The 25,186-nt window shown below is 40.0% G+C and overlaps 1 protein-coding gene and 1 pseudogene across 3 annotated transcripts in view; one reads left to right on the top strand and one right to left on the bottom strand.

Moving 5' to 3' along the window:
• The window catches only part of PDE3A (phosphodiesterase 3A), a 316,217-nt gene that overhangs the window by 207,158 nt on the left and 83,873 nt on the right, over positions 1-25,186 (bottom strand). The window lies entirely within an intron of this gene.
• LOC133762570 (nucleosome assembly protein 1-like 1) overlaps positions 1,748-25,186 on the top strand; it is a 106,065-nt pseudogene continuing 82,626 nt past the window's right edge.

Below are 25,186 nucleotides of genomic sequence, written 5' to 3'. Positions count from 1 at the left end.
GGAGAGAGGATCACCCTCAAAATATGTCTCTGCAATGAGTATTTGGATAAAATGAGACTTACTTACCTACACAAAATGCCCAAACAACATTAGGAAGAGACAGGTCAATTTCTCTGTATTTTTTTTTAAATTCATAATCAACAGAGACCAAACAAATGAATGCTCAGCTACCTCTTAAATGCTAATGGCAGAAAGGAATATAGGACTTTCAGCAATTATATTCTTAATAATTTTTAATGTATAGCTTAATAAGTGCTGACATATTCAGCCCACAGATTCATGCCAATTTGATGGAATTTGCCAAGGGTTATAATTTTGTTGTCATATCCTCTTGCTCTTTGGGGAAGGACTTTTTATCTCAACCCAAGGCATTGGTTTGAATCCCTGTGGACTCAAGCATATGTTTAAGGGACACAGTCTCTCCATCTTGGATAATTTAGATAATCAGATGAAACAAATTTCCCCTCAGTGCCAACTACATTATTACAGTCAGTTAATAGAATACAGGATAACACCAATGGTTCCAAAAATGTCTGCTTCTTGATTTCCTCCTTTATTGGGACTGTGTCTGCAGCCCACTGAAATCTCCATTTATTTCCAGATACACAGAAACCAAAGGCATGTCCTTTGTTCACTATTTATCAAGTAGCCTTAAAGTTAACAAGTCACTTAATTGGGCCACTAATTAATGGTGCAAAGGGGTTGAAAAAGTTCTTTGTATCAGATTTTTAAAGTCTTTAGCTTTTTCTATAGAACAGAGCTTAAATGGGAGCACACAGAAGGCACTTGGATGTGCTACAGATTTCAATGGGAAAAAAATGGGAAGAGGTCAAGAACTTGAAAAGAAAGAATACAAAATCAAAATACATATAAGTATAAAATTTATTTTTACATTTGTCATAAGTGGTAGATGCTAAGGAAAAATGAGCATGCCCCCATTCTTCAAGTGGACAAAAAAAAAAAAAAAAGACATCTAATGAATGACTTCCAAATATATGAAAAGAGGTTCAATATTACTATTAATTATGAACATGAAAATTAAAATCATAGTATATTTCTTTTCATACTCAGAGTTGTTGTTATACAAAATAACTAAAATTCACACATCCTGAAGGGGAGACTGGATACTATTAATTACCACTTTGGAGTGTGATTCTTCCTGGGAAAGATGACCATACACCTCCCATCTGACACAGTTACCTTTACATGTGCAACGGATGCCACATGTAATTTGCTTTAAACTATTACACAATAATATTCAAAAAACGCATTAGAAACAAGGCAAAAGACCACTGATACTTGAATGGATAACTATGTTATGATATGGTACTTTCATACAATTAATGAAAATATAGTAGAAAATGAACAAACAACAGCTACATACATCAACATGGTTCAATCTCAAAAACAATGCTGAACAGAAAAAGCAAGTCATGAAACACACACTGCGTGGTTCTAACGTTACAATGTCTGAAAATACACAGAACTGGCCCTTTTTAGCGCCATCTGCTGGCAGAGCTTCCCCCTGCTCCTCTCTCCTCTGGGGCCACCCTGGGTCACTCGTGCAAGTGCAGCCACGTGGCTCCCTAAGACAGCCCCCTCTATTTGGAGTTCTTACAACAAAACAGACAGTGACAACAAGGGATGGTCTGAATTTGATCAAGATTTGGATTGTGTTGAAGCAGCAGAAGAAACTAATGAACAAACAAAAACCAAAAGGCATGGCTAGCTGTTGTGATGATGCAAAATGCTCAAGATTCTTGTGGTCCTTTACAAGACACTTGAGAGTATGGTAGAAACTCCAACAGGATACACTGAAAGCTTGCCCAGGGCAGTTAAACAGGAGTGAATGTTCTCAAAAAACTTCAAGCTCCATGAGCACGGAGGGAAGCCAGATCCTGACGGAGTTCATGATCTTCAAAGGAGCGAAGCTGTTCTCCATCAGCCTCTATTTGATAAGAGATTTGAGACCACTGATGCAATTTATGGATCTACAAAGAAGAATGTGAATGGAAACCAGATGAGTAAGGTGTCATTTCAGAGGGGCTGAAACCAAAGGCCAAGACTGAAGATGGAAAAAAAAAAAAAAAAAAAGAGAGAGGAGGAGGATGAAGGAAAAGAAGACCCCTAAGGGGATTCTAGAATTTTGGTTCACTATTTCTAAGAATGTCAACCTATGCAGTGATATGGTTTAGGAAGACAAGCCTAATCTGAAGTACTTCAAAGACATCAATGAGAATTTCTCAGATGTTGGCCCGAGTTTTATCTTACATTTTCATTCTGAATCCAGTGAATATATCACAAGCAAAGTGTTGACAAAGGCATATAGGATGAGATCAGAACCAGATGATGCTAATCCCTTTTCTTTTGACAGGGTCAGAAATTATGAGTTATTCAGAGTGCCAGACAGATTGCAGAAAAGAAAAATGTCACTTTGAAAACCTTTCAGAAGCAACAGAAACACAAGAGAGGTGGGACAGTCTGTATGTGGCTTAAACAGTATCCAGGGACTCTAACACTCTTGCCTTTTCTGATGTTTCAAGGAGTGGAAAATGTAGGATGCTGCTGACTTCACAACTGGTCACATGTAGAGTGAGAGCTATACTTCAATGGAGGAGCCACTGAATTTTGATGATGATGATGATGATGATGATGATGAAGAAAATGATGATGGAGGAGGGGCAGGAGGAGGGGGAGGAAGAGGAGGTTTATCCTAATTCTTACTGCTTTCAGGACGAGTATGTCATGGTAGGTCAGTGAGCCAGGCTTCTGTTGACTGTATACTCAAATGAGTAATAGTGTTTACTTCATTACCTCTCAACTGTGCTAAGGCATATTAAATTAAGTAATCAAGTCTCAAGAAATGTTTCTCAATCTCATTATAAACTCAAAAAATTGGGGCTTATCTGTACCACCATCCTAGTCACACCAGAACTTGATAATGAAGCTAGAAAATAAAGGTTAAGTAAGTACTTCTGTTCCGGACCAGGCACACAGCTCTCTTTCAGACCTTCATCTGGCTCCTATTTTAATAAAAGTGGATGAATGAACTGCATCAAAAGGCCTAAGAGCTTTACTCAGGTATTTCCAATGACTGTATTACTCTCATGCTATACAAATCATGGGACTCCAGTGGAAGTAAGACCACGGGAGAAGTAGGGATGGCACCGACTTTGAGACTACACAGCCACATTTAAAATGTCTCGGGCCACTTACTGTTGATTTGGGAGGTTGATCGTTTTTAGACAATGAGGGTGGCCTAATCGGATTGTAATTAGAAGGTCTAGACTTCCTACTCTTAATAAAATCACATTGACTTCAGTTTCGGGCGTGATGACAGTTTCATTTGTAAAAAGTTGAGTGTTAAGGTCTGGGAATAGAAACATTTTATTATTTGTGCATTACTCTCTATTCCTCTCCTGAGACTTTAACTATTGGAAATCCTTAGCCAATTGCAAGAGGCTTTTCCTACTGAATTTGAAAATGATTCTGTGTGTTTCGCTTACACATTTTGTACTAATTTTTATAACCATAGTGCATATAAACACAGGTTTTTCTGAGCTTACAAACCTTATATGTAAAGAGAATCTCATTTTCAGTTAAAAAGAATTAACAAAATCACTAGTTTATCATTTCTTTAGGAAATAGGTAACACCAACATGAAGGAGTGGCTTACTATATAGTGAGGATGTGGTTTGCAGAGAATTGTCTATAAAATTAGAGTTTCAAGGGATGTCAAGGTTGATCTAGGCTATTTCTCCAGTCCTGGGGAATGATTTATGGAGGCGGGTGGAGGGGAGAGGCAATTTCCTGCAATTTGGTCACATCTCATACTATATGTACTATATTAAGAGACATATGCTGGGGCCAGCATTGTGGCACGGGGGTAAAGCTACCACCTGTGATCCTGGCTTCTCATTTGGGCAGTGGTTTGGGTCCCAGCTGCTCCAATTCCAATCCAGCTCCCTGCTAATGGCCTGGGAAAAGCAGCAGAAGATGGCCAAGCGCTTGAGACCCAGATAAAGCGTCCAGCTTTGGTCTAGCCCAGAGCTGGTTGTTTGCGGCCATTTGGGAAGTGAAACAGCAGAATGAAGATCTTTATCTCTAACTCTTTCAAATAAATAATCCTTTGAGAGAGAGACGTCTTTATGGAAATACAGCACCCTGTGAGATGTATAGCCTCTGATAAGGCTTCACCTAATAATCTGAACAGGGGGAATGTAATGTTTGCTATTTTCTAAACTGTATGTATTAATGTATTTTACAGTCTTTTCTGTACATAAGGGTCATGATTTCAAGTTTTTAATTCACCAAAATACATGATACATGCCATTTCTATGATATACTTCACCATCTTAATTGCTCACTGTTGACTGTGAGAAAAGCCTGGGTCTCACATTTCACTACACGCGAGGTCACATACAACAGGCTTACATCACACATCACTTAAAACATGTATAATAAAATACACGTAAAAGATTTCCCAAGTTGTCAAATGATAATTTTATGGTGGGATTTAGTCTAATGGTTAAGATGCTATTTTGGACACCTGCATCTTAGGAGTGTGTGAGTTTGATGCCAGACTTAGGTTGCTGGCTCCAGCTTCTTGCTAATGTGGATCCTGGGATCCAACAGTAAGACCTGAAATAACTGGGTTCCTGCCACCCAGAGGGAAGACCTGGAATGAGTCCCTAACTCTCAGTTTTGACTTTGACATAACCTCAGTCACTGTGGGCATTTGAGAAGTGAAACAGCAATAGGAGTGTGTTTGCTCACTCTCTCTCCTCTCTCACAATGTCACAAAATAGTAATTTTATGTGAAATGTGAATCTGAAAATACATCCTCTTTAATGTCTTCAGATATTTAATAAGTTTACATATTAAGCTCTTTGCACTCCCAAACTTATGTGCCAAATTAAAAAAAAAAAAAAACTCACCCAAACAAGATTACAAGCTGAACATTCCAATATCAAAAAAAGTTGAGAAAACGCAGATAAGGGTTAGAATTTAAAATGTTTTCCATTTTTTTTCCTCAGTATACAGAAAGCCACTAGCCACTTACAGCTTTTCTGAGAAATAGTTCTTAAGATAAGTTGCAGCTGTGATAATGTGGTCATTTAGCTTAATAAAACTCCTCAGGGATTACTGGAATCCAAGAGATTCAACAACTCCAAAGTGTAGGATTTTATAGCTAACTAAACAGTTGCACCTTGAGGAGAAAAAAAGAAAACCAAAAAAAAAGGTATTATTCCTCTTTTCAATTTTCAGAATTTCCGACTGATTGGGGTTGACAAGGGAGGGAAAGGAGGAGAGCAGCAGGAATGTACAAAAGCTAGCTCCCCATTAAACTAACACCAAGGACACCAACTATCAGGACAGATTTTTCCACTAGAAACCCTCAAGGAAATAAGAGAAAATGCACGTAGCTGGCTGGCAGTTCTAAGACACTCTGGATTCCTTTATGGAACAACTGAGGGGCCCATTCCAAGCTGTCTTTTCCCATCCGGTCTCTGAGGAAATATGTGAAAAACGCAGATTCCTGAGGCTCAGCTCTGATCTAGTGCATCAGAATCTGGGCGGGGGGGGGGGGGTATGCAACAATGACCTTGCTTATGTCAACATACATTCACATTTCAGACTCTACCAGGGACTACAGACCTCAAGAGGGCAGGGCTGTATCTGCTTACTTCAATGTAAACTAAGAGCCAATATGCCTCATGATGGACATAAGGGATGTTTATGGTCTGTGTACTTTCTGACCAATCACATTAGTGCCACATTAGCAAAAGCATTTTTTATAAAGATTTATTTTATTTGTTTGAAAGACAGAGTTACACAGAGTCAGCGGCAGAAGGAGAGAAAGAAAGAGAGGAGAGAGAGAAAATCTTTCAACCGTTGGTTCACTCCCCAGATGGCCGCAACACCCGGAGCTGGGCCAATCCAATGCCAGGAGCCAGGAGCTTCTCCCAGGTCTCCAATGTAAGTGCAGAGACCCAAGGGCTTGGGCCATCTTCTATTGCTTTCCCAGGCCATAGCAGAGAGAAGGATCAGAAGTTGGGCAGCCAGGACTCCAGAACCGGTGCCCAGATGGGATGCCAACACTGCAGGTGGTAGTTTTAACTGCTACTCCGTAGTGATGGCCCCTGGTAAAAAAATATTCTAAAAGTGCTACATTTTCCCTTGTATCCAGAGTGGCAAATTGAGCAGCTAGCAGGCATATAGAATATATTCAAAGGTTTTTGAATGAGAAGATCAGAAAAGCAATTTAAGAGAAACATGTATAATTTATCAAAAATTCTTTTGGTATAAAATCTAAAATTTATTATTTTTTCAAAATGTATAGTTTTAGTTAAATGTCAATTTATGCGGAATCCAAAAATCTAGAAAATCCACACACCTATTTACTTTTTCAGTCCTGATTCTTGGATTTTAAATATTGAAGGCCTTGAGGGGAAAGATAAGTTTTTGAAACTGTACATTTGCTGATCAGCAAAGAATAGCAATGCTGCTCTCAGATCTGCAAAGGGGAAGCCAAAGAGGCGAGGCAGTGATCAGCTCTGTATCTCTAGGAATCTGGATTTGTGGACCAGAAGCACGGAGGCAAAGGGGTTACTCCAGGCCAGCGGTGCTTTCCATTGCACGACAGACTCAATTGGTTAGCCATTCAAAAACAGCAATGCCTTGAAGCAGGCCTTCAGCTGAGCCAGCAGTTAGGCGAGCTAGCGGTTTGGCTGCCCACCTCCTACATGGGGGTACCTCTGTTCGATTCCCAGCCCTTGCTCCTGGTTTCAGTGCCCTGCTGATGCATACCCTGAGAAGCAGTGGTGATGGCTCAGGTAATCAGGTTTCTGGACTGAGTTCCCAGCCTCTGACACCGCTCAAGCTATTAGAGGCCTATGGGGAGTGAACCAGCAGATGGGATTTTCTCTTCTGTCTCCTTTCCTGCTACATAAATAACAGAAAAACTACACTCAAAGTTAAAATAATGGAGGATACAGAATGAATAATGTCACACGGATCAGAAAAACAACCCGAGTTCTGTTAACAGATATGGCAGGTTAACAGAACCAGAAAATGACTGAATTTAAGATATGATTTCCCAGAAGAATTGGAAACAGAAGCAAATTCCAAAAACAAGGAGATGCAATTTCCCAAAGTCATTATTGGCAGAGCATGTCATTTTGAGTTTCCCAAAGACCCACAGAAAGCAGTTCTGCCATGGGAATTCTATTTTGTCTGCCTTCATTCTCCACAGTGACCTTTAACTCCAGAACCAAGGCATGATTTACAAGTACAGCACTGCTAGGCAGTGCTAAATCATTTACTCCATTTTTACTTCCTAAATAAGTTACTATTTCCCTACTCCTCCAACATAATATTTCCTTTCAGATGTCATCAAAAATATATATGCTGTGCCTAAAAATATTATGCTTCTCTAGACATTATTCAAAATGGGATATCTTTTAAGGCATACAAAAGCTCATGTATTTGCTGGAAGGGGATCTGGGGTGTTCTTAAAGCTGAAATAGTTCCTTAATAATCATCAATACAGGACTTGAATTCATTTATCACATTTGGAAAAAGTCGATTTCTCTGCTGAATAAGGACGTTGCAGATGTATATTTTAGGAAATACTTCTGAAGGCAATGTGGAGGATTAGGGCATGGGACACTATAAACAGGAGAGCACTGGGACCACAATCACTGTCTACATAGCAAAAAGACCAAGGCAGGCTAATGCCACCAAGGTGGCGTTTGGAGGAGTTGACAGAGCCCATAGAAGTGAGAACTAAAGCTTCCTGCTGGTGTGCACGCTGGGAGGCAGCAGGGGGTGACTCAGCTGCTTGGGTCCCTGCCACTCAAATGGGAGATCCAGGTTGAGCTCCTGTCTCCCAGTTTTAACCGGGTCCAACCCTGGCTGTTGTGGGCATTTTGAGAGTGAAGCAGCAGAAGGAATATCTCTCACTCTCTCGCTCTGCCTGCCTTTCAAATAAAAAAAATTAAAAAAAAAAAAAAAACCTGTAAAACGTGAGGAATGAGGTCCAGAAACAGGCAAAAATGGATCTTGGATGTCACAGCCAGGTAACCAGAAGGGTACCTGGCATTTCGATAGCTACGAATATCTGAAAAATCTCATTCACTTCTAGGGTTAAAGAAGAGCACTTAGGCCCTTCAGGGCTAAACATCAAGAAATACATCTCCAAAGTTCGCCAAAGCATAAAAAACTAAAATGGCTAACGGTGTGGAGTAACAATGATCAGCATCTCAGACTTCCCGCTCTGACTGGATTCTGAAAAGCAGAGGAGAGCAGTGAGCTGCATGGCTTTGGACTGCGCTTCTGAGCCCAGAGGGGGAAGTGTGAGAACCCGAGTAACTGGACTGTGCTAAGGATACACTGAGAAAGGGCAGCCTCACACAATAGCTATTTAGCAACCTTGCCCCCAGAGTTATTCAACACAGTGACTCCTGCCAGAAAAGATGCCTGGAACAAGAAGAGGATGCTTAGGGGTTCTTCCATCCTTTGCACAGAGAAGTCCTGTAAAATCCAATTACAGTGCTTGCCAACCCACCACTGACACACAGTGAACAAACACTTCTTAAGTACTTGTTTTTAATTCCCCTCAACGGTAGTTAGGTTAAAAGTCAGAAAAACAGCAGCGAAACAATGCTCTTGTCTGGCAAGCTGGAAGCTGTGGAATGGTGGAAGGGGAAGTGCAGAAATTATCAGTGTAACCTGCAAGATCAGGCAACCCTTGCCACTGCTGCTTGTACTTTCTCGCATAACCACCGTTCGTGAGAATTTACAACGCTTGTGATGCCATGCCAGGCCATTTATCTTTATCACTTCATTTACTCTTCTCAATCAATCTTATAGATTCCACATTATTAGGACAATTTTACAGACAACAAAATGAGAACCAGAGAGATTAAATAACTTGCTCAAGACCACAGGCTAGTACAGACCTGAATCATCTGCCATTCTAATTCCCAGACAAAAGATGCATGGTAATAAGCAACAGATTCAAATGCAAAATGTAATATGCAAAATGTTACTAAAAGAAAGGATGCAAGATTCTGAGACAGCTCAGAATATAAAAGGGAATGCTCAGAAATCCACTGTGAACGGAAAATTAAACTCCATAATAAATTTATGAATAGAGTACAATCCTTGTAGAACAATGTTGCTATTTTAAAACCTGAACAATACAATTTACTTCTCTTAAGCATAAGGGACAAAAATCACAAAGCTAGCTACAAAAGGCAGAATTGCTATTAATTTAAATAACTGTTCCAGGACATGCTCTTATCCATTGACCAACATTCCAGTATTTAGCTCATATATTCAAATGAAAGTGAATACCTTTACAACATGTAAGCAATAAAGTCAAACATCTAGTAAAAGATCCCCAAGATTGTTGCTTTTAAAAGAAAGCATCACAAACTCAGATAAAAAACACATTAAAAATGTGACTTTGGCCGGCGCCGCGGCTCACCAGGCTAATCCTCCGCCTTGCGGCGCCAGCACACCGGGTTCTAGTCCCGGTCGGGGCACCGATCCTGTCCCGGTTGCCCCTCTTCCAGGCCAGCTCTCTGCTATGGCCCGGGAGTGCAATGGAGGATGGCCCAAGTGCTTGGGCCCTGCACCCCATGGGAGACCAGGATAAGCACCTGGCTCCTGGCTTTGGATAAGAGCGGTGCGCCGGCCGCAGCGCGCCTACCGTGGCAGCCATTGGAGGGTGAACCAACGGCAAAGGAAGACCTTTCTCTCTCTCTCTCACTGTCCACTCTGCCTGTCAAAAAAAAAAAAAAAGTGACTTCTTAAAGTTCTGTTGTATAGGATCAAGAATAATTCAATTCATGCTGAAATGTCTAGGATAAGGGACAACATAGAGTACTGAGCAGAAAAATAAGAAGTCATTGGGGCTGGCGCTATGGCGCAGCAGGTTAACACTCCAGCCTGAAGCACCAGCATCCCATATGGATGCCGGTTCTAGTCCTGGCTGCTCCTCTTCCGATCCAGCTCTCTGCTACGGCCTGGGAAAGCAGTAGAAGATGGCCCAAGTCCCTGGGCCCTTGCACCTGTGTGGGAGACCCAGAAGAAGCTGCTGGCTCCTGGCTTTGGATGAGTGCAGCTCCGGCCCTGGCCATCTGGAGAGTGACCTCTCTGTCTCTACCTCTCTCTGTAACTCTGCCTTTCAAATAAATAAAATAAATCTTTAAAAAAAAATAAAAAAAGTCATTATGCAAAGCTTTCAGGACCAGTAAGCTCTCACCTATTTTAGAAAGTGTTGGGCTAAACTTCTTTATAATTCATTTCATAATTAAGGATTCTGAGTTACAAACAAAAAAATGGCAGTATCATGGGTCACTTTTCTTGTTGTCTTCTTCCTTAAAGAATCTCTCTGGAACATTACACATACTTAAAATGTAGCATTTTAGCCAACTCTCTCAGCTAGTCCTCAAATCAGAATTTTTTAAAAGATGAAAACAACCAATAACTCAGAATTTATATTTAACAGCTGTCTTCTTTTACTCCTAATTAGATAAAAATTGAGTGTGCTTATTAAAATATCACATAGGTCAAGTAGTTCAACGACTCAAGACAAACTCTGGAAGGCTTGCTTAGCAAAGGCAGCCCACTCAACAATGCAAAAAAGAAGTCTCCAGAAGCCTACTGCTATCTGTGCTTGTTGTCACAAATTTCAAATTGAACTCTGGAATTCAGAGGACAATTTCTTTTGTGCCCTTCTAACCATGGCACTGGAGAAACGTACCTGAGATCTCAATCTATTTTTCAAACTAAAAAAGGGGGCTAGGCAAAAAGACAGGTTGTAAACTGGAGCAGGTGGTGATGGCTACCAAGAAAGAAGAACAGAAATTTATCCTATGATTCAAACCTCAACCATCACACAGAAAGCCATAACCAGGTAATTATTCTTAGTAATAAATTAAGTCATTCTAATATTCAGGTTGAATTTCTATAGAATATCAGCCACACAAAAACTGAGGTAGAAAAGCAAAAGTAATAAGATGGCCTCATATGAGACATGGAAAAATACAATAGTCATAATTCAGCCCTAAAATGATTTACTTAAAGGTACAATGAAAATAAAAAAAGGCATTCACATTCAAAGCATTGGTCAGGGCCACTCTATACCACAGTACAACCACATCTGCATAGCTCAGTATCCTCCATTAGATGCTACCACTGCTACCTTCTCTCATCCAAGACCTCCCTTCTTACTGAAACCATGAGCACTGCTGCTCCCGTTCAGGAAGAATTCCTTATTATTTGAACCTTTTTTGCTTATATACATTACAAAATTTAAATTTCTAAAAAAAAAACCTACAGGGGGTGGGAAAATGGGTGTTTGGCCTAGCAATTATGATTCTGGTAAAGATGCCCAAATCCTACATCAGCGAGCCTGGGTTTGAATCCTAGCTCCACTCTTGATGCCAAACTCCTGTTATTGTGCACCCTGGAAATCAGCAAGTGATACCTCAAGGGACTGGGTCTCCGCCATCCTTGTGGGAGACCTTAACTGAGTTCCTGGCTCCCAGCTTAAGCCTAGCCCAACCTCAGTCATGTGGTGCATTGGAGAAATAAGCCAGTGGGAGTGTCCTCCCCACCTTTCCACACCGAATAAAAAATTTAAAAAAAATTTGTATTTAACAAGCAAAACAGCTTCATTCACAGTTTGTAGCTGCCAGTGTAGTGTCTGTGCTCCACAGAAGCATTCTGTCTCATTGCTTGACTTCCCAGAGTTTGGCTGTCAGAAACTGGAATGGGAACAATTTCCATGTTGCATAACAGTTCCTTTGCACTGGACATAGGGTGGGGCCTCAGGACTCCTAGAGACTATTTGGTCGGTCCCTAGGGAACATGCTTTTGAAGAGCCAGAGAGAAAGAGAGAGAGCAATAAATGGGCCAGAGGGTCAGGTCTTAACCTGCTGACTTAGCTCATCGGCTCTTCACACTCAGCAATGGCCTCTGCACCCCTCCCGTTTAAACAGTTTCCTATTGATCCAAAATCTCAGACAGGAAGATCTTAAGATGAGTAATGTTTTTGGCACCAATTTGTATTATTTATAATGTTTCCCTCTTCTGGAACATTCTTTTAAATATAGACTCTCCAGTTCGAAGAAGTCAGAACCATTTGTCCTATCTGCTTTCTCCATTTCAGCCATCTCCAGGACTTTAGTTTTCCTCAGGACACATTACCATTTATAATATTTTATATGCAAGTACTCAAGATATTGAACTTGCAAAAACATGTGTACTTAGCTGGAGAATAGCATAACTTGAGAGCCGTGGGTATGTCTGATCCAACAACCTAAAGTGAACACCAGGGCTCCTCTGCTCTTGGAGTACAGACCCTACAGAAATGAAAAATGACATGCTAAAGGAGAAGAGAAACCATGCAGAGCAACCTCCAATTTCATTGTCATTTATCTTCAGAAAAAAAGGTTTGATAGCACCAGATTTTTTTTAGTTATATAGAACTTCAAATCCCTAAACCAAACAATAGCAAGTAGAGTAACAAGAACCTAAAAATAGATAAGTATAAACAGTTATGTAAAACAGTCCTCATTTCACTTTCAGATTAAAGTCGCCAATGTTAAAAGTTTTTTTAAAAAGTTTTTATTTATATAAGAGGAACAAACTTCATGCATTTCATATATAAAGATTTAGGAGCACAGTGATACTTCACATTCTACCCTTCCTCCAACCCACACTAATTCATCATAGTGAAATTTGTTTTGCAGTGTAAACAAAGTGTGATGTTTTATCAGCTCATTATGTAGTAAGAGTGTTCATTCTAAACTTGATCATTTCTTTATTTTTCTTCTTTATCTGTGTGTGTGTGTGTGAGAGAGAGATAAAGAGAGAGAGAGACAGAGAGAGAGACAGAGAGAGAGGGAGTTATCTTTCTTCTGATAGTTCACTCCCCAAATGGCCACAATGGCTAGCGCTGGGTCAGACTGAAGCCAGGAGCCAACAACCTCATCCAGGTCTCCCAGGTGGATGGCAGGGTCCCAAACACTTGGGACATCTTCCACTCCTTTTCCCAAGCCATTAGCAGAGAACCGGATTAGAAGTGGAGCAGCCAGGAGCCGGTGCCGCGGCTCACTTGGTTAATCCTCTGCCTGCGGTGCTGGCATTCCATATGGGCCCTGGGTTCTAGTCCCGGTTGCTCCTCTTCCAGTCCAGCTCTCTGCTGTGGCCTGGAAAGGCAGTGGAGGATGGCCCAAGTGTTTGGGTGCCTGCACCTGCGTGGGAAACCAAGAGGAAGCACCTGACTCCTGGCTTCGGATCAGCCTAGCTCTAGCCATAGTGGCCATTTGGGGAGTGAACCAACGGAAGGAAGACCTTTCTCTTTCTCTCTCTAACTCATCCGTCAAACAAAAAAGAAGTGGAGTAGCTGAGATTTGAACTAGAGCCTATATGCAATTCCAGTGTTGCAGGTAGCTTTACCTGCTACATCACAATGTTGGCTCCTAGTATGCCATTTCTTCTCTATAAGATACAGTTTGATGATAACTAGTTGGGTATGTCTGAAAAGCATTGGACAAGAACTTTCTCACACATGAGAAACAACTGTTACCATGTGCCTCATTTTATTCAGTACCATCAACCATTTGAAGTTGTACAATCAGTCTTCAAGGAAAAAGAAAATTTGCATCTTACATTATTCTGGTCAAAAAAAAATATTATGGGCTACAAGGCCATGCAAGAAAGACAGGTCTTAAAAGTAATCATAATTCAGACTACAGTAAAATATATTGCAATCATAACTACCCAGAATAAAATCTTATATTTATCAATAAGTATCATTGGTGGCAATGTTAACTGTTCTCACTCCTACCTCCAGGTAGACACAGGCAATGTGCTATCTATCAGAATATTGTCTTCAGTATAATCAGATTGTAGATTTTGTTCTCCTAAAATTTGTTGACATTTTACAATAGTTTTTTAAGTAAATGACTATCAAGTTGCAAGAAAACCTTAAATAAGTGTTTAAATAAGAGAAAATCTGCAATATTGAAAATATTAACAATTTTTAAAAATTCTAAACAAATGAAATAATTCTAAAATGGACCACATTAGAATGCTGAATAAGGCAACCATGAGGAGAAGAATCCATTTTTGGTAAGAGTACTAATACTAATGTTAATCTTTACAGATTATGAGTTATTTAATTTTCAAATTTCTGATTTGGACATTCTAGTTAAGTACTTATCAGTGGTAACACTTTTAGCATATTTTTCACCTCTAAATGTGAGTGACATCCAAGGCTAGAAATATCATTATTTGGTGGTTCCAGCTACATTTATATATGGGAAGCCCCCAGTGTAGAGAAGTGGCAATGAAACAAGAAAAACAGTACTAACATATTATATTTTCTAGTTATGATACAGTACAGTGTTTCTTAAAATGTAGATCCATGTCAGTGGTAGAATAAATGATTATTTTAAATGCAACAGGTAATGCATATAGGCAGTGTACATGTATATTAAGTCATTTACTTCTTCAGCTCTACTGTAACCACCTAATCTAATCATCTTTCTTCCATTTATCTCCATTCTAATTGCTGTTCTTAAAATCTTCTGATACTGTCTATAATTTGATACGTAGATCGTTCAAAAGCATTTGGGGGAAGTGGGAGCTGCAGCACACCAGGTTAAGCTGCTGCTTAGTCTGCCTGCATCCCCTATAGGAGTGCCTGGTTCAAGTCCCAGCTACTGCACACTTCCAATCCATCTCCCTGATTTTTTTTTTTTTAAGATTTATTTATTTCAAATACAAAGTTACAGAGAGAGGTAGACACACACACAGAGAGAGAGAGAGTTCTTCTAGCCGCTGGTTCACTCCCCAGATGGCCACAATGGCCAGAGCTGCGCCGATCCGAAGCCAGGAGCCAGGAGCTTCTTCTAGGTCTCCCACACAGGTGCAAGGGCCCAAGGACGTGGGCTATATTCCACTGCTATCCCAGGCCATAGCAGAAAGCTGGATTGGAAGAGGATCAGCGGGACTACAATCGGTGCCCATATGGGATGCCAGTGCTTCAGGCCAGGGCTTTAACCTGCTGCACCACAGTGTTGGCCCCTGCATCTCCCTGTCAGAGCATCTGGGAGGCAGTAGATGATGCCCAAGTACCATGGGCTTCTACCACCCAAATGGGAGACCCTCATTGATTTCAGGCCCTTGCCTCTGACCTGGTCTAACCACAGCTGTTTCATGCATTTGGTGAGCGAAACAGCGAATGGAAGATTTCGCTCCCTCTCTGTCTTTCCCTATTTCTCTATCACTTTGCCCTTCAAATAAATAAATAAATCTGTAAAAAAAAGAAAGCATTTTTTGAAGGAGAATAATTACTTTTTGTAAACTACATTTTTTTATAAAACAACATGTCGGCCGGTGCCGTGGCTTAACAGGCTAATCCTCCGCCTTGCGGCGCCAGCACGCCAGGTTCTAGTCCCGGTCAGGGCACCAATCCTGTCCCGGTTGCCCCTCTTCCAGGCCAGCTCTCTGCTGTGGCCAGGGAGTGCAGTGGAGGATGGCCCAAGTCCTAGGGCCCTGCACCCCATGGGAGACCAGGAGAAGCACCTGGCTCCTGCCATCGGAACAGCGCAGTGCGCCGGCCGCAGCGCGCCTACCATGGCGGCCATTGGAGGGTGAACCAATGGCAAAAAGGAAGACCTTTCTCTCTGTCTCCCTCTACTGTCCACTCTGCCTGTCAAAAAAAAGAAAAAAAAAAAAACATGTCAGAATCCATTAGAATTTGCTACAGTTATATTGACAGGAATTTTAGCTTTAAAAAAATTAATAATCAACCAGTACCACCATCCCTTTCACTTACTGGATGGAGCCCAAAATTTCAAAATAGATTACTTAGAGAAGGAAGTAGACAACAATGACTACATTCATTTGGCTTTGCCAGAGACTTGTATCCATCTATACTTTATGTCTATATGTAAATGTAACTAGAGGGGGAAAAGATGGAAGAAAACATAGTCTATACCATATTTCCAAAATTCTAATCACCTTCCTGATGCTGACACACTATGGTTCAAACACCACAATATTGTAAACTTAATGTTTTTCTTTACTTTAGCATTTTACCCAGTCTTTTTTTAAAAAAGCCTTATAACTCTTCCTAAATGGAAGCTCACTAACATGTTATAGAAGTACAAAGTGGCCATAAAACTAAATTTAATGTGAAATAATGCCACGCTGCTGAATTCCAGAAAGATATGAAATCCCGACCAACATTCTGAGCCTTAGGCCTGCTCCCATTGTTAGAAAGCATGATCAGGAAGTGTTGGAGGGATGTAGCATCAAAATGAATTTTGCTCTCCTTACTTTAAATACAAAGATTAGAGTAGAACTGAAAAAGTAAATGACTTAATATACAAGTACACTGCCTATAAGCATTCTGTGTTGCATATAAAATAATCTTTTATTCCACCAGTGATACAGACTCTACATTTTAAGTAACACTGTGATATATTAGAGTAAGAATATGTTACTAAAATACAAAGTCACATTTTATCTCAAACATGGTGATTAGGCTAAAAACACAATGGCATTCATGAACATTCTGAATAACTGAGGGAGGGAAGTGTGACTACATGAGTGGAGAGGAGTGAGAAAAATGGGTAGAAATTGTGCATCTCTGAGATCAACTCCCATATTCCTACTTATCCTGATTAACAACACAGTCTTTATATAATCTGGTTGACGCTATCTTTTAAAACAGGAAATATTTTAAAAAGCTTTTGCTAGTAATTCCAAGACAATCACTAGGTCTAGTCCTCACATTAATAAAATAACATGGTCTTTGTCCTAACACATCAGTGTGTGAGTTCTACCATCTCATTAACATAAACAATTTTCATATTACTCCGAAATCTTAAAGATCAGTCTAATTTACCAGGATTTTAATCTCCCTGCATTGTGTTATTCTTATGAATGATGTATGTGATGCTGCATAGCAGTCTACATATCTGTCTCTGTACCATTCTACTTCTACAACCATTTGCTTCCTAAGAGTATTATGCCTTTAATCTGTTACACTATATACTTTCAGAAGTGAATTGCTTTTACTGTGAATTATTTACCCACAAGTTGGCTATTTTAAAAAAGCATTATAAAAGAAGGACACCACTAAAGTGAGTAAATGAACACAGATGTGTACAGACTATTTACCAGTTATCAATTTCATTATCATCTTTCTGAGCCCTGGGAGGCTGGGTGATTCAAAATTACAATTCTTTAAAATCATTGGCTAGCGAGTTTCTTGGCAAGTTCCACTAAAGGCAAGCACTGAGTAGTGATTTGAGAGTGGAGGAAAGGAAAGGGTTTCGCTCTCTTTTCATTTTCTGTTCTTATCAGAGCCAACAGTAGCAGAGAGCCACTGAGATGTACTGCAGTTGACTGTGGCATCCAGGCTCATATTTGCAGAAATTCTAGCAGCATTGAGTCCTAGGGACTACTCAGTACAATGTTATTCAAAGAGTGGCAGCAGAGGTAGTAACCCCTCTACCAACCCAACATCAAATGCAATTTCATGGACTCAAGCCCTCAGTGGCAATAGCTTTCTATGGGTAACAACCTTTCTTCTTCTAGCATCTCCCTTTCTCCTAGTCCTTGTAATCAATTCCTTTCACTTAACACATTACTGCTTATATGACAGAGGGTTTTGACTTTTTATGAGAGCACTACTAACAGAGAGTGAAACTAGCACAAGTAAAACTCAAAAATATTTCCTCTTCCTATCATTTAATGGGGAAGTTCTAACATTTATATTAGACGTTAAGGCTGCAAAACCTTCTGAAACACAAGAACATGGCAAAGACTTCCTGAGAAATGAGTGTTACGAAAAAGTATGCATAGATTTAAATTTTGCACCAAAATAAACATCTTTTAATTCCATTTTTCTATGAACTCAGTATTTTTGTAATACTGATTTTTATTAACTATATCAAGATTCTACATGAAAATACCTACATACATACACTCAACATACCTAAGAACAAATTCTAATGATAAAATTTATGGTCTTAACAGCTAAATTATGCATAATTTTTCTTCATAAGTTACTTCACTACTACAATTTATTACTTTTAATAAGAATATATTAAAAGGCAAATGGATGCACATTTATTTACAAAGTTAGAAATTGTGCTAGTAACTTCAAAAATGCCTTTAAAATTCTTTGTAAGTATCTTTTAGCCTATTTTTTATATTAGAAGCTTTCCACTGGGATGAATTTCTGTTTGTAAGAAGATAAAGAAGGACCATGATGTTTGCAATGAGACAGACCGCATGGCTATCCTAGTCTGATCCTTTCATTAACTGCATATTGTGGAGAAAGGCCTACTTCAGAGGACTGGTGAAAATTTTACACAAAATTACAGATGCTTAAAATGCAGTACCCTGGTATTTTCCATCCATTCCTTTCTTTGGTCTAAATAACAACTAACTATATATTCAAAGTCACAAAGTAAAAGTAACAAATACTAACTGCAAAAAAACCTTGAGAAGTACAAAGAAACCTGAACTGGAGGAAAAGTCATCCCTGCTCTCTCAGAGAGTGAAGTACTGTGAATATCTGACATATTTCCATCACCCTCTTAACTACCCACTTTCAGGCATACATGTTTTATTCCCTTAAAAACTTCTTTTAAATCCAGGTTGTCCCCTTTTAAGGTTTTACCATAAGTATTTTTCCATCATTTGATGAGCCTCTGTCAACACCATGCTTACATAACATAGGGGCACAGAGCATTTTGATGGCCTCAAAAGGCTGTGTGCACACACAAACGATGGGCAACATCCGCACTTGTGCCTGTGCTTTGCACTAGACTGGTTTCACGCTTCTGAATCTTAGAAAGTACGGCATACTTCCTGCTGACTTTTGGATACAAATAGCAAAACCAGGGACTGACTGCGGGCTGCATTTCACTTCTATCTACTCACAGCAGTGAAATTCCTCTCATACCCATGAAACAGACTGAATGTCTATTGCAGTTTTCTACATACAGCTTTGCCCATGTTCCTAAAAGCACATTAGTATGAAGGCAGGATAGAGCTACTGACAAATACCATTTCTAAACTACTCACGTAATTCACTCTCAAACCTATACGAAAAATATTTTCCCATATTGTTTTTAAAACTAATATTTGTACAACTCAACAAAAATGCAGAATAAGCGAAAGAACCATGATTGCAAAAGCAAATTATGGTAACAAGTTCAGTTCTTCACTGAACTTAAATGAAAACAGAAGGCAGAATATCCACATACAAAGTCATTAAGAAACATATTAGTGACCTTCAGGCAAATCTACAAAGTCACCCGGCACTACCTTTTGTGCTTCTATGATGGGCAGTGCAGTAAATTGACTTAAAAAGAAGACACACACATGTAAAGACTAACATATATAGAAAGAAGAACATTTATCCAAGAGCCTGAAGCACAGAATAAAAAGTTCATGTGAATATTTTTAAAGGGCGTATTTCTTTCTCTCTCTCTCTCTGTCCACTCTGCCCTGTTGGGGCACCGATCCTGTCCCGGTTGCCCCTCTTCCAGGCCAGCTCTCTGCTGTGGCCAGGGAGTGCAGTGGAGGATGGCCCAAGTGCTTGGGCCCTGCACCCCATGGGAGACCAGGAGAAGCACCTGGCTCCTGCCTTCGGAACAGCGCAGTGCGCTGGCCGCAGCGCGCCACCCGCGGCGGCCATTGGAGGGTGAACCAATGGCAAAAGGAAGACCTTTCTTTCTGCCTCTCTCTCTCACTAGCCACTCTGCCTGTCAAAAAGTAAAATAAATAAATAAATAAATAAATAAATAAATAAAATTCTGTATCTATAAACTGAAATAACCAGTTGTTTAGCTACTATGCAGTACTTGACAGCTCGACCCATGGACACATCCATAGCTAATTATATCTCCAGAAAATCTTCTGGTAGAAACTTTATAACCAATATATTTACAGTACCGTCCTGATTTGGTCATGTTTTCATGTTTTCAGTTGTTCCGACTGTAGCTTCTAATTATAAATTAGTAGAGCCTTGCAGCTATTAAATTTAGGTTATATGGGGTTTGGTTCACCCTGAGGCAGAGATATATGTGTTTTCATCAACCTTTGGGAAATATAATTTCCTAACAAGACAGCTATAAGGTATAGACATATGGGTCAAATGTGAAATATTAACAATAGTCCTCCCCAAATATGTATAATTTCTTTTTCAACTCTTATTTAATAAATATAAATTTCCAAAGTACAACTTTTGAATTACAGTGATTTTTCCCCTCATAACCTCCCTCCCTCCCACAACCATCCCATCTCCCTATTCACTCCAGCATCCAGCTAATGTACACTCTGGGAGGCAGTAGGTATTGACTCAAGGAGAGCTGGATTCCTGCCACTCATGTGGGGGACCTGAACTGAATTCCCAGATCTGGGCTTTGGCATTTGGGGAGTGAACCAGCAAATGGAAATTCTTAGTTTCCCTCTGACGCTTATATTAAATTTTTTTCCAAAGAAAAGTGCTTTCTTCTGTATTTCAGTAAACTTAAGAATATAATGTACTACTGTCACTCAACAAACTTATTTGGGACAGAACACAGCAAATGCCTCCAATTCTCTTGGCTCAGAAATACATACTCTCTCTACCATTTCGAAGAATGCAGAGATAAACCCCTCCACAATGAAAATTGTCAAAACTTGGTGAACAATTTAATGAACAGCTACATATCAAAGATGACTTCAGTTCTGTTGATGACCAGGAAAGAGAGAAACTACATATTAAATCCAGTGACCTCCAAATTAAAAAAAAAAAATCCTTTTGTTTCAGTTATACTCATTAAGCATTTATTATTGCTTATTATGTTCTACACACCAAACCAGGCACAAAGAACAAGAACAATGCACACAAAGGAGTCCATTCGTGCTCTCACATGATTTAGTCTATGTGAGCCATTATGAAATTCCAGTAGACACCACGGTGCTATGAAACACTAGAATTAAAAGGAGGCAAATTAATCTCCATCTGCTACAGGATTATGCTCACATTCAGAAAGGACTTTAATGCTTTCTCCCACAAAAACAAATTTAGATATTTAATCTATATTATATAAAATTGTTTATATAATACATATCAAAGCATATGTGAAATATAAAATTTATATTGACTTTTTACATATAAAATACATGTGTGTACAGAATTCTATCTCATAGGTAAACATACAGACCACTGGAGAGTATTGAGGAAAACAGTTACTACACTGAAGTCTGAAGTTCTAAGACTGGGAGTTTGAGTCACGTTCTAAATACCTGACATTTTACCATGACTTCTGACCTGCACAGGCTCTCTCAAACGATCAAGGCATTCTTCCAAACACTAGAATTTTTGCTGACTCTCTGGATTTCAACAGCCAGCTTTGTAGAACCAAAACACTTTTCTGTAAGTAACTGTTTTTTTTTTTTTTCCCTTGCACACCCTTCCCAGGCTGACCCAGATCAAGAGAAAAACTCTTTACTGCTTTGAATATATTCTCGGAGTCAGAAGGCAGAGTTCCCGGGCACCTCAGGTACTCAGCCTTTGTTTGGCACCCGCTTGCTGTTATTCTACACTTCTTACCTCCTTGTTAGAATGTACTGGCTCCTAATTCAGACATGCGTCTCCGCTTGTGATAAAAACACATGTAATGACCAAGTATTCACCCAAATAGGAGCACATGTCCACAGAGCATCTCTGACAGAGCAGGATGCAGCCCAGCTGAAGATGACTCTTTGTTGAAGACGATTTGAACCGCTGCTCCTAGCATTTCTATCCAAATCTTCATCCAGAGGGCATTCTCACAAATGGTAAAATATTATGCAAAAGACCACCCAGCGTCTTAGGTATCCAATTATTACAACTTTTGAAATATTCCATGAGTTATTTTTCATTTTTCCCAAATAAAAGATAGCTTCACACTGAAGGAGTTTTCCATTTTAAACACAACTCTTAAAAGTATATGAGTGTCCAGCTGGCTCAACAGAAATCTGTGCAGTTATTTTTACTCTGCTGGGGAAAGGAATTAAGAATATGGCACTTTCTCCTCTATAGCTCCTCTAAAATTAGAATCCCAACGGTCAGGAAGAAGAGCTAATTCACCCTCCTGGATGACAGGAACTAGATCCCATTCACTACCACATCCCGGCTACTTAGCATACACCTCAAAGTATTTGGCAACTTGATAATGAGGCAGCTCTAGGAGGCTTTCAATATATATCTTCTGAATCAATAAGCAAAACTAACAAAGCAGCAAGCTCAACAAAAGTTAAGCATTAATGTTCAGCAATGTTTGTGAATCAAACTCTTTGGCTTGACAAAGAAGAACAAAGAACAATGTGTAGCTGCATTTTGCCTTATAAAACTTTATTTACAAACGCAACTACTAAAATGAATTAAGGGTTATCTGGCATTAAAAACAACTGGGATAACAGATTATTATTTAACTGAAGGGCAAAAGAACTTGGAAGAAATGATGATTCCACTATATCCCCACCTTACCTTCCCAGGGGCCCCGGGTAGATCTTTTCACTATGGAGGTCTGAACTATTTCACTGCCAAATACACTGCTGGGATGGCTAAATCAATTTAGCTCCTACACAGTTTAGCTCCTAAATTCAGCTTTTTAGCTACAGCTTTGACTTTCTAAGTAAGAACATACTGAGGATCCCAGTAGGTGACAGAAAAGAATGTTAGGATAATGAGTCTCAATGCAAGAAACTGAGTGAAGGGAACCATTGGAGAGGATTAACTGAATCCTGTTACCAAAGAACACTTTTAAAATGCTTGAAAATAAGAAGGTGTGTTTGTGCTCTGTCTTTCCAAAGCGTAACACAGCTTACCTTTTACAAGTAAAACTGTTTTCAGTGAAGTTCAGAAACAACAGTATTAGCAGTACAAGAAATTATTTGAATAACTGTCTGCATTCATAGCCAAGTTCACAAAAAGGAAATAAAACCACTCGGCCTAGGAAAAGCCAGACATAACGTTAAAATGTCTTAACTTCAAGTTTCTCTGGAGTATTTTATTCAGAAAAAAAAAAAAAAAACTTTTAACAGAAGTAAAATAGTTACCGAAAAAATTTTGTAGGTTACAAAACTGTCTTTTCCACACCAATTTTATCCCACTCTTTTTCTTACATGGAATCCACTGTCCACTTTAGGAAGATGACCACCAATTTCCTAGAACTGACAGCTTTAACATTATTAATAGAGCTTTAATGCACAGCTAACCGGTTGCTCCCCATATCTTCCCATCTCAGTAAAGAGCAGAGACGTTTTTCTAGGCTCTCAAAACAGAAATCCATTAGTGTGAGAGGATGTAGGGAGAACCAAAGTGTTTTTCCCACTACAACACACCACTCAACACTCTGACACACAATTTTCAGGAGATACTAGCTGAGCGTCTTCTAATCCATTCAATTCTATCAACTCAAATGTAACAGCAGATCCTACAGTTAGAAGGCTCAGTCCCCCCAAAACTGCCATTCACTGCAGAAGTCAAACAGAAACCCCAGCTTGTCACCTACACTTACAGCTAACCCACCATAAGGAATCCCATGATGTCTCCCTCAGGTTTGATTGCTTTTCTAGAGCAGCTCATGGAATTGAGAGAAAAAAACCTAATGTAAGTACTATAGAATGAATAGGATTTAGCTTCCTAAACCACAAGTCTTATATTAATGGTTAATGAATCAGTGCTAATGGTTGATGGATTAGGGTGAGAGTTTGATCTAATTACAGTGTCTGAAGGAAGGGCCTTTGGGGAGTGATTGGATTGGATTAGGTTGCTAGGGAAGAGACCCATGATCAAATCATGATGGCTTTAGAAGGAGTGACCACATGTGCTTCCTGACCTGTCGTGTGCTAGTTCTTCCACACGCACTCTGCCACTGCCAGCTTCCAACAGATGCCAGACTACTCAGACTGTTAGTTCTTGAACCACGGACCTCCGAACAGTAGTCAAACATAAACCTTTCCCTTTTAAGTGGCTCCTCTGAGGCATTTTAGCTAAATTAACAAAAATCTAATATAATGTGTTTATCCATTTATTATTTAAAAAACAGTATAAATAAAGGGCAGCAATGAACAACCCATTTCAGATACAAAAGGAGAGGTATGAAAGAAAGGGCATGGAGCTTCCAATGCCCGTTAGGTATACCACCTCCCAGGTTCCACCACATATTCACCCATCCAGAAGCTCCTCTTGGGACTTTTTGTGGGCATCACTGAGTAGACACAATTGATTAAGTCACTGGTTGCCCCACGGAGCTGGCACATTGGGTGAATCACTGGGGATCAACTCAGCCTTCAGCCCTTGTCCTCTACCCGGAGGCCGAAGTGTGGCACTAGAAGTCCCACCCCTCGAATCATGCCTGGGTCTTGCTGCCCTGGGATGCCTAGCCACTAGTCATAGCAACAGCATACTAAAATCACTCACCCCTCAAGAGATTCCAAGGGTTTTAGAAAACTGAAATAAGGCCAAACGTGTACTTCGTAACATCACAATTAGCAAATTCAGTTTGTTCTGCTTTTAGCACATTTTCCCACAGCCCTCATGACCACCTCCAAGCCACCATATTCTCCTATCTGGATGCTATGCAAGAGAGATTTGTCTCATCCCTCCACCCTGGCCTGTCTAGGGTCTGTATTACATATTACTCTTCTGACCAAGTCCCTCTTCTTCAGTATTATATCCTGGTCAGGATAAAATCCCAAATCCTCAGAGCAGGCATTTGGCCTCGTGGTTAAGATGGTGGTTAGGATGCCCATGTCCCATTTCAGAGTGCTTGGCTTCAGGTCTCAGCTCTGGCTCCTAACTGCAGCTTCCTGCTAATGCAAACCCTGGGAGGCAGTGGCAATGGCACAACTGTTTTGGGGCACTGTCACTAGGTGGCAGACCTGGATTGAGTTTCTGGCTCATGGCGCTCACCCTTTCCAGCACTAGCCATTGCAGGCTTTGGGGAATAAACCAGTAGAGTTTATTCTCACTGCCTCTCAAATCAACAAAATGTTCTTGAAAATCCAAAATCCTCCACATCGGTAAGAATCTCACTTCTGTGTCTGCAACCTTGAGTCAATCACTCTTGCCCTTGGTCTTCTGCAGCTACCTCACTTGTGAGGT

Source organism: Lepus europaeus, chromosome 6 (assembly GCF_033115175.1).
Source record: "Lepus europaeus isolate LE1 chromosome 6, mLepTim1.pri, whole genome shotgun sequence".
In the NCBI taxonomy this organism is placed as follows: domain Eukaryota; kingdom Metazoa; phylum Chordata; class Mammalia; order Lagomorpha; family Leporidae; genus Lepus; species Lepus europaeus.
The sequence above is the reverse complement of the archived record's forward strand: the minus strand, read 5'-3'. Positions and strand labels throughout refer to the sequence as shown.